Source organism: Danaus plexippus, chromosome 26 (genome assembly GCF_018135715.1).
Source record: "Danaus plexippus chromosome 26, MEX_DaPlex, whole genome shotgun sequence".
Classification (NCBI taxonomy): domain Eukaryota; kingdom Metazoa; phylum Arthropoda; class Insecta; order Lepidoptera; family Nymphalidae; genus Danaus; species Danaus plexippus.
Genome location: NC_083554.1, coordinates 3,096,818 through 3,113,860, shown reverse-complemented (window position 1 = coordinate 3,113,860; position 17,043 = coordinate 3,096,818). Strand labels below are relative to the sequence as shown.

General features: G+C 28.9%; 1 protein-coding gene across 1 annotated transcript in view; it reads left to right on the top strand.

Moving 5' to 3' along the window:
* The window catches only part of LOC116774388 (uncharacterized), a 229,889-nt gene that overhangs the window by 48,117 nt on the left and 164,729 nt on the right, over nt 1-17,043 (top strand). The gene's annotated exons all lie outside the window — the stretch shown is intronic.

Genomic DNA, 17,043 nt, shown 5'->3' with positions numbered 1-17,043 from the left:
ACTTTTCTCTACTACTTTAAACAAGCTCTATTAATGTCGTAAATAAAAAAAAAAGAGCTTTTGAAATACGCTCGTATTTTCAAACAAATAAATCATCATCTGATATCTGGGTATCTATTAATTTGAACCTTAATTACTTTTTGTTCACATTATTGTCTTTACTTATAGAATGTTATTATAGTTCAGTACTATTGTACAATCAAAGATTTAATATCAAGGAATGTTTATTTCTCTCAAAGGTTAGGGCGTAATTCTTAAATAGTAATTTATTTTTAATATCTATTTAACACTTATTTATATATTATTTACTTAAAAAATTGTTTCAGTTGTTTTATTGTTTAAAATACAGTATTAAAAGTAATTATCAATGATTATAAAGTTTAACTAAGTTATAATGTTCCATATTGCATATGTGTATTGTTTAGTACACAGAATATATATTTTGTGACTCAGAAATAACCTACGTTCCACTATTGCCACAACTGTAATAACTCCGAGAAAAGGCTATTATATATGTATGTATAGATTTATTTCAAGCCACACATGTAAATTCATCGTTGTTAAATATTTTACAAGAACATTTATTAAGAAATTAAATAACATGCAAGTGCTAAATTCTAAAGTTACTCTATTTTAATTTTCTTGCAACACCAATTTTTAAACCTAAATGGATACTTTAAACTATGCGAAAATGCCTGTTCAACAGAGAGAGCACTTAGCATATTTAGTAGTACGAACATTTTCGTGAAGGGAATTGTAATTCGCGATAGTGCTGAGACTCAATTAAATTATATTTGATAGAACTTTTGCGGTTCACTAGAGAATTTTCAGCAATAAATCACTGTGTAGCCCGACCTCGTAGAAATGGAGACAGAGTTATTAGTAAGTGGACTTTTAATTTTCGTACATTAAATTAAATAGATCCGAATCTTGATATTTTATTTCAAATTCCGTTTATAAAAGCCAAATTACTTAATACATTTCCAGGCTGAGGATTAAAATAAGTGAGTGCTTGTAGTAAAAAAAAAATAAGTAAAAAAAAATTAATTAATTGCCATCCCAACTTTATTTTCTGCAATATATTTTTGCTCCATGAAACTATTCCCATTCAATATACTAAAAACTAATTAGTAGAATTTTTAGACCCAACTAATAGTAGAAAGTTTTGAACAATCTTCGGTTCAGATACTTGTATACACAAGTATTCTTGTTATTACAAGTATTCTATCGACTGCAACAATAATTTTTTCATTAAATTTAAAAAAGTGGTTGTACCCTAAGTTATATAATTAATGAGTGTATTAAATACAGTTAAGTTTATTCGACGCAATGGTTTTCTATATTCTCATTTTGTATTTTAAATAGTCAAATTAATGACTTTAAAATTATTATTTGTTACGGAAACTTTTTCATTAAGAAAAATAATTACATTGATATTTATTGAGGCCAGTCACCGGAAGTAGATCTGCGAATGGATAAGTTTTTGACCAGTAAAAAATTAAAAAATGCACTTCATAATTTATATGTATATAATATAAGGGCAAAGCGAGATATGTTATTTGGATGAAATGTTCACAAAATTGTCTAATTGTAATTCAAAAGTTATGACAAAATAGGATTTGTACATAGTACCGGTAAAATAATATAAAATAACTATTTGTTCGTACTATATTCTTTAAATCTATCCACGGTCATCACAACGTAAGCCCATAATATGTGAATATTATCCATGTAGCGTCTCCGAGAATCCCACAGACTATATGCATTTAATAATTACCTGTTTTACGTCTTTTGTGGTTAATATATGCAAACACCGTTAAGGCCTCACCTTTATCGTTCTTAAAAAACAAAACATTGTAAGTTAAAAAATATATTTTATGCTTTATTGCAGCTATAGGGGTGTCTCAATACCGCTTAGTCCGATACTAGATGTGGACAGAATATGGTTGGACAAACTTCTCAATTAAGTAACCATCTTATATGAGAGTCGGGTATTTCAAGGGATGTTCGAATTAAAAATCTCGATGCTGACATTCAATATAAACAACTAAAATGGGTTAAAGATATAAGGTTAAGACAAAATATGCTTAAGAATCAAGTTCATTCAAATACTCAAATATTTTGGTGGATTATGAAAAAGTTGCGAATGTAATATTTTTAATACTCTACTGCATTTGAATATTATTTTGTAAAAATGCAAATAGTGCAATGATAAAATAAAAAATCTAAAGCAAGACTAATTCGAAGGGGGTATAATTAGGCCAAAAATATAAATAATTGGCAGAAAAAGAATCATCTTAATACCTAAGTATCTAGTCCCAGTACTGATTATGAGTTCTCTAAATTTGATATTCTACATTGGACTTGTACAATTGGTAGTAATGCGGGAACACTTGAGATAGTATGATGTACACATGGCAACAGAGGTTGCTTCTTAAATGAAAATATACGAGTTTGTGAAGGTTTATAATTCTCTAAGTTAAGAACAATAATTTTCGACCCCAGGTACACAAAAACTAAAAAAAATGTTTATAAACAATATAGTGGAACATATACATTAATACTATTTCCCAATACTTGTAAGGTTTAATTTATTTTCATGAAAATTCATTTTAGAAAAAGTAGCTGCTAACGTATAACTTGGTAATTGAATTTATTGTCTGTATTATCTCCTCTTTAAAAACTTAGAAGGAAAGAAAGTAAGTTGGACTTGAAACCTCACTTAACTGTTAAGTTTCTTGTATAACTATTATGTGTAGCTTAGAATAACTCGATCACATCTGTCAAGTTGTATATATGTTTTTAACACATTTAGGAAAATTTTATAAGAAGGAAACTATTGACTTTTAGTTTTTCTATTTTACATTTAAAAACTAGCACTTATAATAACATTTTTTTTTATATAATAAAACATATTTTTTAAGGTGAAGATTCACTGTTTCTTCCACACTCTATGACATTGGAAAGATTATTATTAAAATACTTTACCATATGAACACTCTAAGACTGTTATAATATACAAAATGCATACTTTATCTTAAAACTAGACTGTCAGCTTTGAAGGAAGACGTTATAATGAAGTAAAAAATATTAATTAAAAAAAAAAAAGTTTCTTCTGTCAAATTCACATTAGAGGGCAGCACTTGCATCGGCGCTATGACTGGCCTAAAAAGCTCAATAAGTCAGGCGATTGACTCAAGATTGTTTTAAAATAAAGTAACACTTATTAAATAACCATTTTGTTCCATATCGTGTTTTAATATAATTAAAACCTATAAATTTTTAACATACAATAAAATCTTTACCACATATGTTATTGTATGTACATAAGATTTCTAACATATATATTTAATACACATTTTATATATCTACATTTCCTTTCTAATTTTGTATAAAAATATTAATTTATAAGAAAATTATAAGATTATTTCTTTTATTTATTGGCGGCGAATTTGTGAAGGACACTTGAAATATTATGAATTGTAGAGAGAATGACTACACTCAAAAATTAAATTTTATCCTCAGTCGTTCGGATCAATCACATTAAAGAAAAAAAGTTCAAAGTCATCTGACCTTTAAAAGAATTTGGAAAGTAGCGTCATACTTAAGGAAAATAAAATAAAAACCTTTCTTTAAGTGACTTATTTTTTTTATTAAATAGTTAAATAAGAAAATATACAATAAATCGTACATGTATATATTATGAAATGATAAGGTTATAATATTTTTGATTGAAATATAAAATGTATTTTTTTTCTATTTCACTAAGATAAAAAATCAAATAAAATATAATCGTTTATTTTCTAAACGTTGCCATGAGGAACGAAAAACAATATTACATTATAAGAATATTTTGAGTTTCACGTGGAAATTTTTTATTTGATTCAGTTTTTAAATAGACAATTGAGATATTTTGTTGACATTGAAACAGAGAGTTATGTTTCATTTTATTTTATTTATCATATTTTCTTACAATTCTTAGGTGGTATTGCCTAGCTGTGGTCAAGTTACTACAGCTCGAACATGGGCTGGCTCGGCCGGGGAAGTACCACTTTTTTACAGAACATCGGCGTAAAGTAGCCTGTAGTGGTTGCGTTTCGATCGACCAGTGTGAGAGCCGGTTGCCCTTTTCCTGTTCCTACCCTTTCCTGCCATTTTCTATACCCACCCCTCCCTTTTCCTCAACAATCAAGGTTGGCAACGCATCCGCTATATCTACGTTGCGGATGTTCATGGGCAACGGTCACTACTGCCTATCAAGTAGGCCGTCGGCTCGTTTACCACCTTTTACATAACATTTATATTAAATAAAACGTTTTTTGTAATTTTTATTTAAAAATAACCATTTATTCCAGATAAAGTATAATATCTATTATTTTAAATATTTGTCGATGTTGCTGTAAATATCAAAATTTAAGTTAATAATTCATAAAATAATAACGGGGGTTATACTTCATATTATATGATAATTTGATGTTTCAAATACATATTAAGTATAACCTTTATAAAAAAAATCTTTCATATGAAGTTCATTAATATTTAACGCGAATATTTTGGATTAAAATCAAACATAGTTGTTGAATGTGTCTGTATTGTAGTGAAACATTATCTACAAATATCTATATTCAAAGAATTTTAATTACAAAAAAAAAGAGAATGCAATAAAATAAAACAAACGTCACTGCTGAAATTAATAACATTCTTGTGAACGAGCAATTTACGATTCCGTTGGAATGAATTTCCGATGCGGGTTGTCAAGTGTCACTCTACTCGTTAGGTATTAAATTTACTCTGAAACGGACTGTTTTCTTCTAAAAAAACTCTCACTAAATAAAAACGAATATACCATATTTGTTAGTAGCATGTTCATGGATTATATATATATATATAAAATTCATTATATAAAACGACATAAGAATGAACAGAATTACAAATAACACAAATGTTATAAATTTTACTAACTCATTTTACTATCGGATGATTAATCTTTTAAAGAGAACTATTTTCTGGTTAATACGAAGTTTTAATTTAATAAGTTTTTGAATTGCAATTTGGGGTTTCTGTGAGAAATGTACACGAACATGTTAGGAGATAAATGTAAAAGCTATTTAGTAAAGTATTATTTTGCTAAAACTGTGAAATAACATTACTCTTTTAAATGAATCAAACTCGCGAAAATCTTAGATCTCATAACATTACTCTTATAATATTTTCAATTATATACTAAAAAATCAAAGATTTAATTTGAAACTCGTTAGTTTTAAAGTAAATCGACAAAAGGAATCACACACACACATATATATACATATGTAATTACTAGATGACACAATTACTTGGTGCATTTCAAAAACAACCACTAATATGGATTTCCTGTTAATGACGAAACTATTGAATATATTTTAAGCATTATGTTAATATCATTTATCGATTAAAATTAACTAAATGTCAACTATTACTAAACTATAACTATAATTTTGCTGAGCATGTCAAAAACCAAATAAACTTGTTCTATGAAGTAACAACTAAAATAAAATTGAATTTGAAGTAGTGTAAAAGTACTCGTCAAAACACAAGGACATACAAACGAAGAGTCAAAAAAAAATTATTAAATCTTCAAAGGTTAATAATTTTTTTAAGATGAATATCTCATAAACACTTCTTCACCACTTAAGTTGTTATTATTAATTCATAGAACTTTTATATTTATATAAACATTATAAAGATAATACCAAGCGGGATATAATGTTCTAAAACACTTCCATATGACTGAAAAATTTGAAAACCAATATCATTTTTGCATCAAATAATTAGAAAGCCAAGATACTTATTTATATGAAAATTTTACATTTTTAAACTTTTTATTACATAACGCTGATAGTAATGTATAAAAAAAATATGAAAATCGAAATACATTTTTTTCCTAATACGATGAATTTTGTTTTGCAAACCGTAAAACATTTTAAAGGACAAACAATTTAAAATTTTCTATCTCTTACACAGTAAACTCAATCAGTAGGGTATGTAAAATACCAAGAATTTAAGATATTTAATATAAAAACTTAGGAAAATCTAAAAAAGTTCGAAAAAAATAAAGTCACAGTTGAATAAAACTTCATTTTAATAGCAATATAATAAAAACAATGACATTAAAATCAAATTTAATAGTAAACTTTATAAACAAATCAAATTTAATACTAAACTTTATAAACATTTCAAATTTAATAGTAATCTTTAAAAACTAAACTATTGAAAGATGAGCAAATGGAATTTGATCGAAAAATATATAAAAGCAAAATTAAATTGCATTGAGTTGTCAATAAAATGTGATTTAATTTTCAGATAAGGAAACCGTTATTCTACTTGTTATTAAACCTAACATAACCAAATCTATGCATAAGTATTCATATTTCGCCTTTAAGGCGATAAAATTCAGTTATTCTCCAAGGAAGTCATTTATATGTAACAGGAAACGGAATCCTCAATTTAACACGGTCTTAAACTTAATAGCGATATTGTTGTTGTGTTTCGAGGTACTTGTTTCCGTTATTTATTTTTTATAAAAAGTGGATGACGGATTACAAAAGATTAAAAGTTGGTTCAACAAATATGGAAATCACAAAATAAACCACATTTATTTTCAGTTTGATAATCAAGACCATGGGCTACCATGATGTGGTTATCGTGGCTTACCCGAGGTTTCAACGTGTATTTATATCTATGTAGCTGTAAAAAAAAACAATGAAAACCTTTTAAGCGCCGCATGCGCCGTGCCTCCCACTCGAGCGTGATAAAGTTTAATTTAGGGATCGGGATTAAAAGTAACCTAAGTTACTCCTTATTACATCAGCTGCCTGATTAAAAAAGGCTCTTCAAAATTCGTCCAGCCGTTTTAGAAATTAGCCGAAACGAACAGAAAAACCGATAAAAATTTAAAAAATAATTGTTTGGATGTATGTACTGTATATACATATAGGTATATGCAAGTAATGAAAAAACAGTTAATTCAATATTACAAAGAGACACTCCAATACAATTTTAATTTCATTTATATGTACTATAGATAAATAATTTTTAGAAACAGAAGCGCTTAATAAACATCTTGTATTCAATTTTTATTTTTATTTCTTTATGATAAGTACGGTATCATATCACGAGAAGACACGAAATACATCACAAGGCAGCCTTTATTCTCTAGAATTACCACTTAAAAAGGATCAAGAGCATGGAACTAGTGCATAGCTTTTACGTTTTGAAGTTATATCACTCTTTTGAAAAAAAATAATCTCTAGACCCATATAGATCCCTGTGCAAGAGAAAGGCCTTGCAAACAAATGTTCAAAGAGTCCTCGGATCAAATAAGTATGTAGATAAATATTTACCCACATATATTATCCTTATACAAATAAACTGAAATAGAAAAGGGTTGTTACAATTTTACCATAAAAGGTACAAAAGTTTTCACTAAATACATCGTAATATAATAATAATTACACTAGTTACATACATGTGTATTTTTAACAAAATTGCTAACCTAGTTTTACTATTTTTTCCTTAAATTAAAAAAATAATATTCATTTGCTTGGAATATGGAATTGCAACCTAAGAATAATAATAAAATAAATTCAGAATTGCAATTTTTCCAACCATTGTGTTACACAGGCTTATATCGTGTAGGTCGTATATCGCTGCATTTGTAACAAAAATTTGAATCAATTGCAGTAGTTTTAACGTTTTATCTATTCTTTTGTTATCCAGCTCTGGTTAGGGTAACTGACTTGTAAATGAAAATATTATTCACGAAATAAAAGGGGATGAACTGCAAAGACTAAGTGATAAAAATTCTAGTAATTTTTCTTTATTAGCAACCTTTATATTGGCAACCATTTAGACAGTTATTAATTAGTCTTGTTTTTTGGCTTACTATCTCAGACTACATAGTATGAAGAATTTGCAATTTTATGTTGTTTCGTCATGTGTTGTATAATTAGATTATTAGCTGTTAAAATATATTAATCGTTTTATAAACATGTACTAAAAACTATTAACTAAACTACTATTAATAAACTACTATTAATGAGCTGTTATAAATTTTCAGATTAAGGTTTTTTTTGATTTGGGTAAATGAATATTTTTAATACAGGCTCAAAAATATAATAGTGGATTCGAAATAGAAGCGAAATTTGGTGTAAATTTTGGGAAGTGTTGTGCAATAAATCGAGTGCACTTATATAAGTGTGAATAAGTTAAAATTGTTTAAATTAGACAGCAAAAATAAATTAAAAACTATAACTAAACTAACTATAAATAATTATTAAATCTTCAAAGCTTTATCTCAGTCCCAAATTTTATTTACAAAGCGTGTTACAATTTGATGACATAATTAAGAACATTTAGCACTTTACTTTCCTCTTGCTATCACAGCCCGAACTCGAGGAGGTTGTGTCGATTAATTTCGGAGTTCCTATGACCACTTTCGAGCTCAATTATCAGATCAGATCTATGTCATACTAGCATTGCAGGCTCATCCAATTTATAGGCATACAAATCTTTAGCTCAATTTAATACAGGGAAGTGGATCAAAAACTTGCTAAACAAGGGAAACTAAAACAACTTGTAATAACACAGATTTAGAAATAGACACTAGCTGATAACACTACGTTTTTGCACCGTAGTTCATACATGGTTTTAATTTTTCCTATAGTTTTCTAGTGAGTTTGTGTTCAATAAAAAAATTTATAATTATAACTTAATATATTTCATATCAAATAAAAACAACAAATAACTGTTCTGTTAAATAAAATTCGATAACATTCCAAATTCAATTCAAACGGAATAATAAGTAAGTATCTGAATTGAGATAATCTGTTTAAAAGAAACATATGTAGGTTTGGAAGTACTTCTCAGAGACCGATTAGGTTCTATACGGAATTACGTGTAGTTAGAAACTTAAGGAAGCAATTTGAGACTCGAGCAAAGTTAACAGTAGTTCTGAACTTAGTAATTTGTAGACCAAATATGATATTATTATTTTTGACAATGGGATCAAGAAATTATAAATTAGTTGAAATATCCTGAGATGCTATAATAATGAATTTTCATGAATTCATTTATTCAAGTCGGCCCTTCAAATTAAAGCCATTATAGAAAATTTATATCAAATTGATCGTAACTAAAATATTTATAATTAACATTTCCAGCTTCATAAGGTTAACATTAAATTTAAACAGTTAACACTATAATACGTTTTAATTATTTTAAAACATATTATTTTTCAATATAGTTATAAAATCAATCAAACATATCTCATTTTATTTTCACTCACCAGAAAATGTATTAAGAAATATTCTTTCCGCCTATTAAATACTAATTGGAATTCTATTTAAACGTAATATTTAATAATTGTAATTGTTGCTATTTAATTGGTATGGCAATATAGAACATAAACGTAGAGACAATTTGTTTCCGCTGATTTTAATCATTCTTTGAGTTCAACACGCATTTAGTGCGAGGTTTTTGACCTAAACGACATACAGCTAATTGTCTTTTGATATTTTTTTGTATTTTATATATAAGTGTCTTAGTAATTTTATAATACATAGATTTTTAACTGAACTGAAGGCATGAAATCCTCAACTTCGGATTGAAGAAGGTCAAAAGTGAAATTGATTATCGGGTATAATTTATAAACGTGTTTATTAAAAACATGTGGGAGGCAGCAAGTTTACGGTCCGCCTGAAGCTAATTGGTTACCGTATCCTACGGAAACCTGCATTAACCGCGGTTTCACCCAAAAGTTATATAGGTATAACCCCAAGAAACCGACGGAAAATATTCCTTTTTATAGCCTAATATGACACCAGCATTTAAAAGGTAACATATAAGGCTTAATTCAACCGCTTTACCTTTGGTATAATTTCATAACGGAGAGATAAATGCGAATTATCTAATATATTTTTATTAGAGAACTTAACATATTTCTGATTTTGATAACGTAATTATGAAAGTTAGAAATTTGATTTTAAATTAAAATAAATGTGTTTATTAAAACAAAAAAAATATATCTCTCACGTTACCAGAATACCACCCTGAAGCTGAATTGTGATTTCCATAGCAATTATTTCAATACATATTTCCTTTTTCATATAAGTCATTGTTAATAATTTCATAATGTAATTTTCATATTTGTCTCAGCTGTAGTAAGAAAAAAAGAGATTAATATTAATAATAAAATTTTTAAAAACATTTTCCCTATCATCCGAACATAACTCTCACGGGTTAAGACTAATAATCTCAGTAAATAGTTCCCCATTTTAGCGCTCGTTCCCATGAGGTGTAATTCTGTAACAGGAACTGAAACCCTCGTTTTAACACATCCTGAAGCTTTTATTTTTATTATGTAAATTGGACTACATAGAAATCCAAAAAAAATCTACTAATCTAATCCAAAAACGAACTGTAATATTTTATTTAATTAAATTCCTTTGTTTTTTGTTTTAAATTAAAAAAAAATACACTATTCGTTTTAGTTATGATAACATATAGAATTAATATAGTTATTACAATAAAATTATATTTAAACGAAGGTAGAATAGTTTTACATTAATGTGGAATTAAACGTAAAAAATTTTTGATGTTATGTTTTTAATATATTTATATTATTTTTACTGTATTTCTTTATTAAACAACAAATCGTTGCAACTATGAAAATATTCAACAAGAATTTAGCTGATACACATATAAACTAAGTGTGAAATTAGTAGAATGTGAAGTAACTTAGATACTTAGATATAAAACAAGGCTTTTAGGTGTGAAACACACATAAAACTAACACGTTTCCGTATCACGTTTCATATATAATATTAAATTGAGCTGTACATTAGGTTACCTAACAAATTTGTTTGTATTTTTTTAACGTCATTTCAGATATTTCTTCAAAACATTGCGTAATAATAAAGCTTTTGTACTATAGGTATCGATCTATTTTTTTTTATTGTTTAAACTATTTTCCGAATATGATAACAAAATGTATGTATGATAATTAATGCCTATGTCCAGGCACGTGATTTCTTTTACTATAAGAATTGTTCTTGTATTTTAATTTATTTACAATATTTTATTTACTTATTTTGCTGAAACCTAGTTATCGTGTAGCATAGTTGTAAGTAAATTTTTCAATTGTTTTTAAAAGTCGAATCGCTATTGTTTTTTAAATTATCTTAGTATTTATTTTAAAAACATTTTAACACTTTTTGGATCTAAAAGTACATATTGTCAATAAATATTACAATATTTATACTTCTCAAAACTTTGAGAAAAACGCAATAGTTTTTACTCGTTTATTATTTTTTATAAATTAAATCATATTTGGAGCTTTGGAGGAGTTAAAAAAGTAGCATCGACAATTAAATGTCCTGTTATTTTTACGTAATAATTACTATTTACTTACGTAGTTTTTAAAAAAGCAGACGTATCATGTTAACATCATTTTGTGATTTATTCACTGTTTACATTTTAATAGATTTTTTGTATCAACTATACATTCTTGATTAATCTGTACCCTAGAATTTGATTTAACTTTGAAGTCAAAAACACAATTTAAAACCAAACTAACAGCTGGATAACATAGCGTTTGCATGAGCTTTCTCCTAACTCAGCCATATTGAAGTAACAAATCCGATTATAGTGCTACTATACTAGTAAGAACATGACCGAGAGTTCATAGCTTCGCATTCAAGGACGAGGCGAATGAGAGAAATAAATTCATACTGAAAGTGTATGCAAAACGACAACATTTTATTCAATAAATTTTTTTACATTATAAATATAAAAAAATAAATTTTAATATTTTATTCGGTGAAAGCGTGACTAACACAGAAAGATGATTACCACAAATGACAGCCAATTTGAATCCCATCATATAGCACTGGTGATTTATCACAAAGTTAGTCCTCTTTCACATAACTAACTTTTGGTTTGCAAGGGTACTTACACTAATCTAGAAGTCACTGTGGGAGCGAAAGCCATTTCGTGGATTTCATTTTTAAATTACTGTTGGAGGATTATTGTTGGACGATAGCCAATCGCGAATTTTTATTAAATATTTAGAGAAAATTCATTAATAAGATAGTGATTCCTTACATATAGGGTTTTCCAATAGGGACGCTTGAACTTTGACAGCTGATTGCGGCCATGTTGTTTGAGTGACAGCTGTCAAATGCAGTGTGTTATATTCATTCCGTCCTCCCAAACCACCATGGCAGGTTACAGTGTCGAGCAGCACGTGCAAATCATAAAATTGTGTTATGAAAATGGGTCTTCAGTTCGAGCAACGTTCCGCGCACTTCGCCCGTTTTACGGTCGCGATGATCGTCCTGCCGAGTCGACTATCCGTCGATTGGTGGACAAATTCGAGTCAACCGGGTCAGTTAACAATCAGCCGGTTCCCGTGCGTCAACGTAACGCGAGATCTGCCGAGAATATCGCCGCTGTGCGCGACAGTGTCCTCGAAAACCCGCGGCAGTCAATTCCGCGTCGCGCACAGGAACTCGGCCTTTCGCAGACGACAACTTGGCGAATTTTGCGTTGTGACTTGAGCCTGCACCCGTACAAGATCCAGCTGACCCAAGAGCTCAAGGTTAATGACCATAGACAGCGCCGTGTGTTCGCTGACTGGGCATTAGAGCAGTTGGAAGTTGACGCCGATTTTGGCAAAAAAATCATCTTCAGCGACGAGGCGCATTTTTGGACGAATGGCTATGTCAACAAGCAAAATTGCCGTATTTGGGACGAGACCAATCCACACGAGGTTCACCAAGTGGCAATGCACCCGCAGAAAGTGACTGTTTGGTGCGGATTTTGGGCCGGAGGCGTGATTGGTCCGTATTTTTTCGAAAACGATAATGGTGTGGCCGTCACCGTCAATGGTGAGCGATACCGGTCGATGATAACCAACTTCTTTTGGCCTGAAATCGAGAATATGGATCTGGACAACATGTGGTTTCAACAGGACGGCGCTACGTGCCACACAGCACACGCTACGATGGAAGTTCTGCACGAGCAATTTCTGGACATGGTCATCTCGCGCGGAGGCGACGTGAACTGGCCACCGAGATCGTGCGATTTGACCCCGCTGGACTTTTTCTTGTGGGGTTTTCTTAAGTCGCAGGTCTATGCCAACAAGCCGCAAACCACCGATGCCCTCAAAGTCAACATACGCCACGCCATCGATCAAATACAGCCCGATTTGTGCGCCAGAGTCATCGAAAATTGGACCTTTCGTGTGCGCGCCACCAACCGAAGCCGTGGCGGTCATTTGAATGATGTCATATTCCATACATAATGGGGTCGATAGACCTTCCAAATAAAAAAAAAATTTCGCAAATATCTTTCCTACATGTATTTTTTTTGCATTTTAAAGATCAAGCGCCCTTAATGGAAAACCCTATAAAAAAAAAATTTCACAAATATCTTTCCTACATGTATTTTTTTTTGCATTTCAAAGATCAAGCGCCCTTAATAGAAAACCCTATATTTATTCTTATTTATCCCCGTTGTATATTGATAATGAAGCCTACATTAACAATTGTACCAGAATGTTTAAATGGTTGACCTGTGAAAAGAAAAAAGGTATACATTTTAAGTAATATCCAGATGGTCTTGCGTTAAAGAAAATTGAGACTTAAAATATAAATAATAGACATTTATAGAAACGCATGTGGAGATAGGTTAGGTTAGGTTAGGTTTAATATTAGCATACTATTAGGTTTAATTCCTAAAAGTAGAGTCAAAATGAATGTAAACAAAAGTGCAAGTTGAATGAAAAATGTATTACCATGAGAATTGTTGAGCAACTATGCTATGGAGCCATTTCATTTTTCCGATATACTATACACTAGTTTAATATATCAAGAAGCGACCATTAAAGTATTTACATACAGTACGGGTTAGGTACTTTAATACAAGAAAAATTAAAGTATTTTCATTATAACTCAACATCTTGTAGATTTAAATAAAATTTGGTGTCGAACGTCATCGTTGTGCAAATTGATGTTATCTCTAATTACCCTTTAAAGCTCATTTAACAGACACAACTACATCAGAAAAAGTTTAATCTACACTTCGAAGCTGACTAAAACGGTGATGTTTTTTCTATTTTTTCCTTATTTTTCAATGCTTTCCTTGATGGATTCAAAATTTTTCCCTTCAGTAGTTTCATCGTTAGAAAATTAAACTTTGCCGAGAAAGTAGAGGTAAGCGTTTATGGGTCAGTGAATTCAATTTATTGAATAAATAACAAGGGACATTCAAACACTAATAACAGCGGAGAAGATGTTGGTAATAAATAAAATCTTCAATCTATCAGTATATTAATCAATAATATCAATTTAATACTAATATTAGGTAACAAACAAGCTATTTATTACAAAAAACAAATTAGTGAGTTAGATCGTATCAAATATTACAATATCCTAAAGTACAATTACAATGTATTTAGCTTATTTAGACATATCTTGAATATTATGTTGAGATAACATTGCTAATACGATATTTAACGTAATTTGTCAAATTGTTTTAGGGTAGGATACCCTTAATCTGCTTATCTGTCTGTTTAAGTTTTATTTATAATTTCCCTTTATATTTAAATAATGTCACAACAAATAAACTGTGAAATACGTAGGAATGCGAAGAAACTATATGAACATTCTCTTCATATTAATATATATATATATCATATTTCTTATTAACGATAAGTTATGATAAACGCTATACAAGAACGGAGAAAACATTTTTGACCATTTATCTTTTGAACGTGTCTATAAAGTATTGTTAGATTTAATAATATGATCAAGAATGTTTGATGCTTCCTTGAATAAATGCTTCCTAAGCAATGACAGTTTTTTTATTCTTCTGTATTTTGGTTCGTGTATGTGTTTCCTTATTATTGTTATTAATTTAAATAGTTTTCGTTTTAAGCAATATATATATTGTAATATAAAAGCAATCATAAAAAGGTTTCATAAAATACAATGGTTTTTTAGGGGTCCGTTAATACTCGTACTAAGACTTGAGGGTTAATTCAAAGATTTTCCTGGCTCTGTTTGTGTGGTACTTGTCTGTTACTCATGAACTAAGATAAGCAGTTGATATTTTCACAAATTATATATTTCGTTTGCCACTATAAAAGCAATAACTTTATCCACCTTATCCACTATTTATTTAGACCTGTGGTTTTTAGGGTCATAATGAGAAATTATCAAACCTATCATTCATATTCTATATTTGAATACACAAAGCTGTGATTGTTTGTTGTTAGTTGTTATTTTAAATAGACAAACAACCCGACTATGTTATTATTAGAGAATGTTGTTTTGTAAATAAATAATATGTAAAGTGAACGAATTTAGAACATTCTAATATGAAACAGCAGATCTTACTTATCGCTTTATAGTTGAATAAGTTACATAAAATTTCTTATTGTTATAATTTGCAAATAAGTATTTTTTTAAATCTCTTTCTATTATAGTCATTTTTATAAAGCGAGAGAATCTCGTTTTCATAAAAATATACAAATAAGTATGGCTGCGATGACTAATTTCTTCAAATATAAAGTTAATGATATAAAAAATTAATTTTAATTTATACCTAGTGTTTTACAACTTATTATTGCTTTCACATTTGTATAATTGCTCATGTAAAATTCAATTCGGCTATCGAGGGTCATTTATGAACGAAAAAAACAATATTATTTTCTCTTAATTTCAAACAAATCACTTTTCCAAATAGATTATGGTTAAAATAATTTATATTTTTTGAATGGAAATTAATATATCAAAAAATATATATTAATATAAAAAAAACATTATTTTAATTTTTCTATATAAACTTTAATAAATACGATTAAGCTTTTTATGTTCAATTTAAAAACAAATATCACCAAAGAAACGCCAAATATCTTGTAATCTAAAAGACACTCGCATGATAAAATATAAGGTATTCCAATTGTACGGATTTCCAATATTCTCATTCAAAGAAATTCTGTTCTAATCAATCTTGTCGACCTATTTATGTCAGAGTTTAGAAAATGTATTTATATTATTATAATCTCTTCGAAGAAATAATCTGTTGACGTATGTTTGTACAAAGATACATTATGTATTCTTCTATTTCTTTATTGCAAATATTTTTTCGGTTATGGCAACATTATATGTATCTCTTCAGCTGATTTGGCTGAGGTGCTGTTTGTTTTAATGTGCAATATTATATACACATATGTATACTTTGTAACTGTAGTGCCAAAAAAACATTATAGGTATGTTAAAACGTAAATTTTAAATAAACTTTATTAATAAAAGCAATAAATTTACGAAATGTTGAAAGAATTTTATACCAAAATGAAAATAGGAATTGTATTGCAAGTATTCCATCGATATTTAAAACTATTACAAAACTACTACCTTTGATTGAAACATATTTTGAATACTCGTTGGAATTTTGCATTGTTTTAATATCAACAGATGTTTTGAGGATATTATGATATATGATAAGCTATTATGATCTGAACAATATTAAATAGTGTGTCTGTCTGAATATAAATTGGTATAATATAATGGACTTTTTATATATCCTTAATAAGATGAATATAATATGGGAAATCTTATGGACGTATCACAAAACCTCACAATATATACAAGATGGACAAAATAAGTACTTTAACAATCATTGACTGATACAGTCAGAGTCACCAATAAGAAATTTCTTCATTAACAACTTTGATAGTTCTACTTGGTTATTACAGGACAGATTCGAGTGTCGGAACTTGCTCGTATTAAGAATTATATTATTTTTTTATATCAAAGCAAACAGCCTACTTGATGAAAGTTTGCCACCGTCGCCCTGGTCATGGATATGGACATCTGCAACATAAGGTATATGCGTTGCCAACCTTAATTGTCGAAGAGGGAGAGGAAAGTGTGAGAAAAAAGAAAGGTTAACTGGACGAATGTAGCCATTAAAGCTTACGTCACACCGATCTCCGGTCAGAGG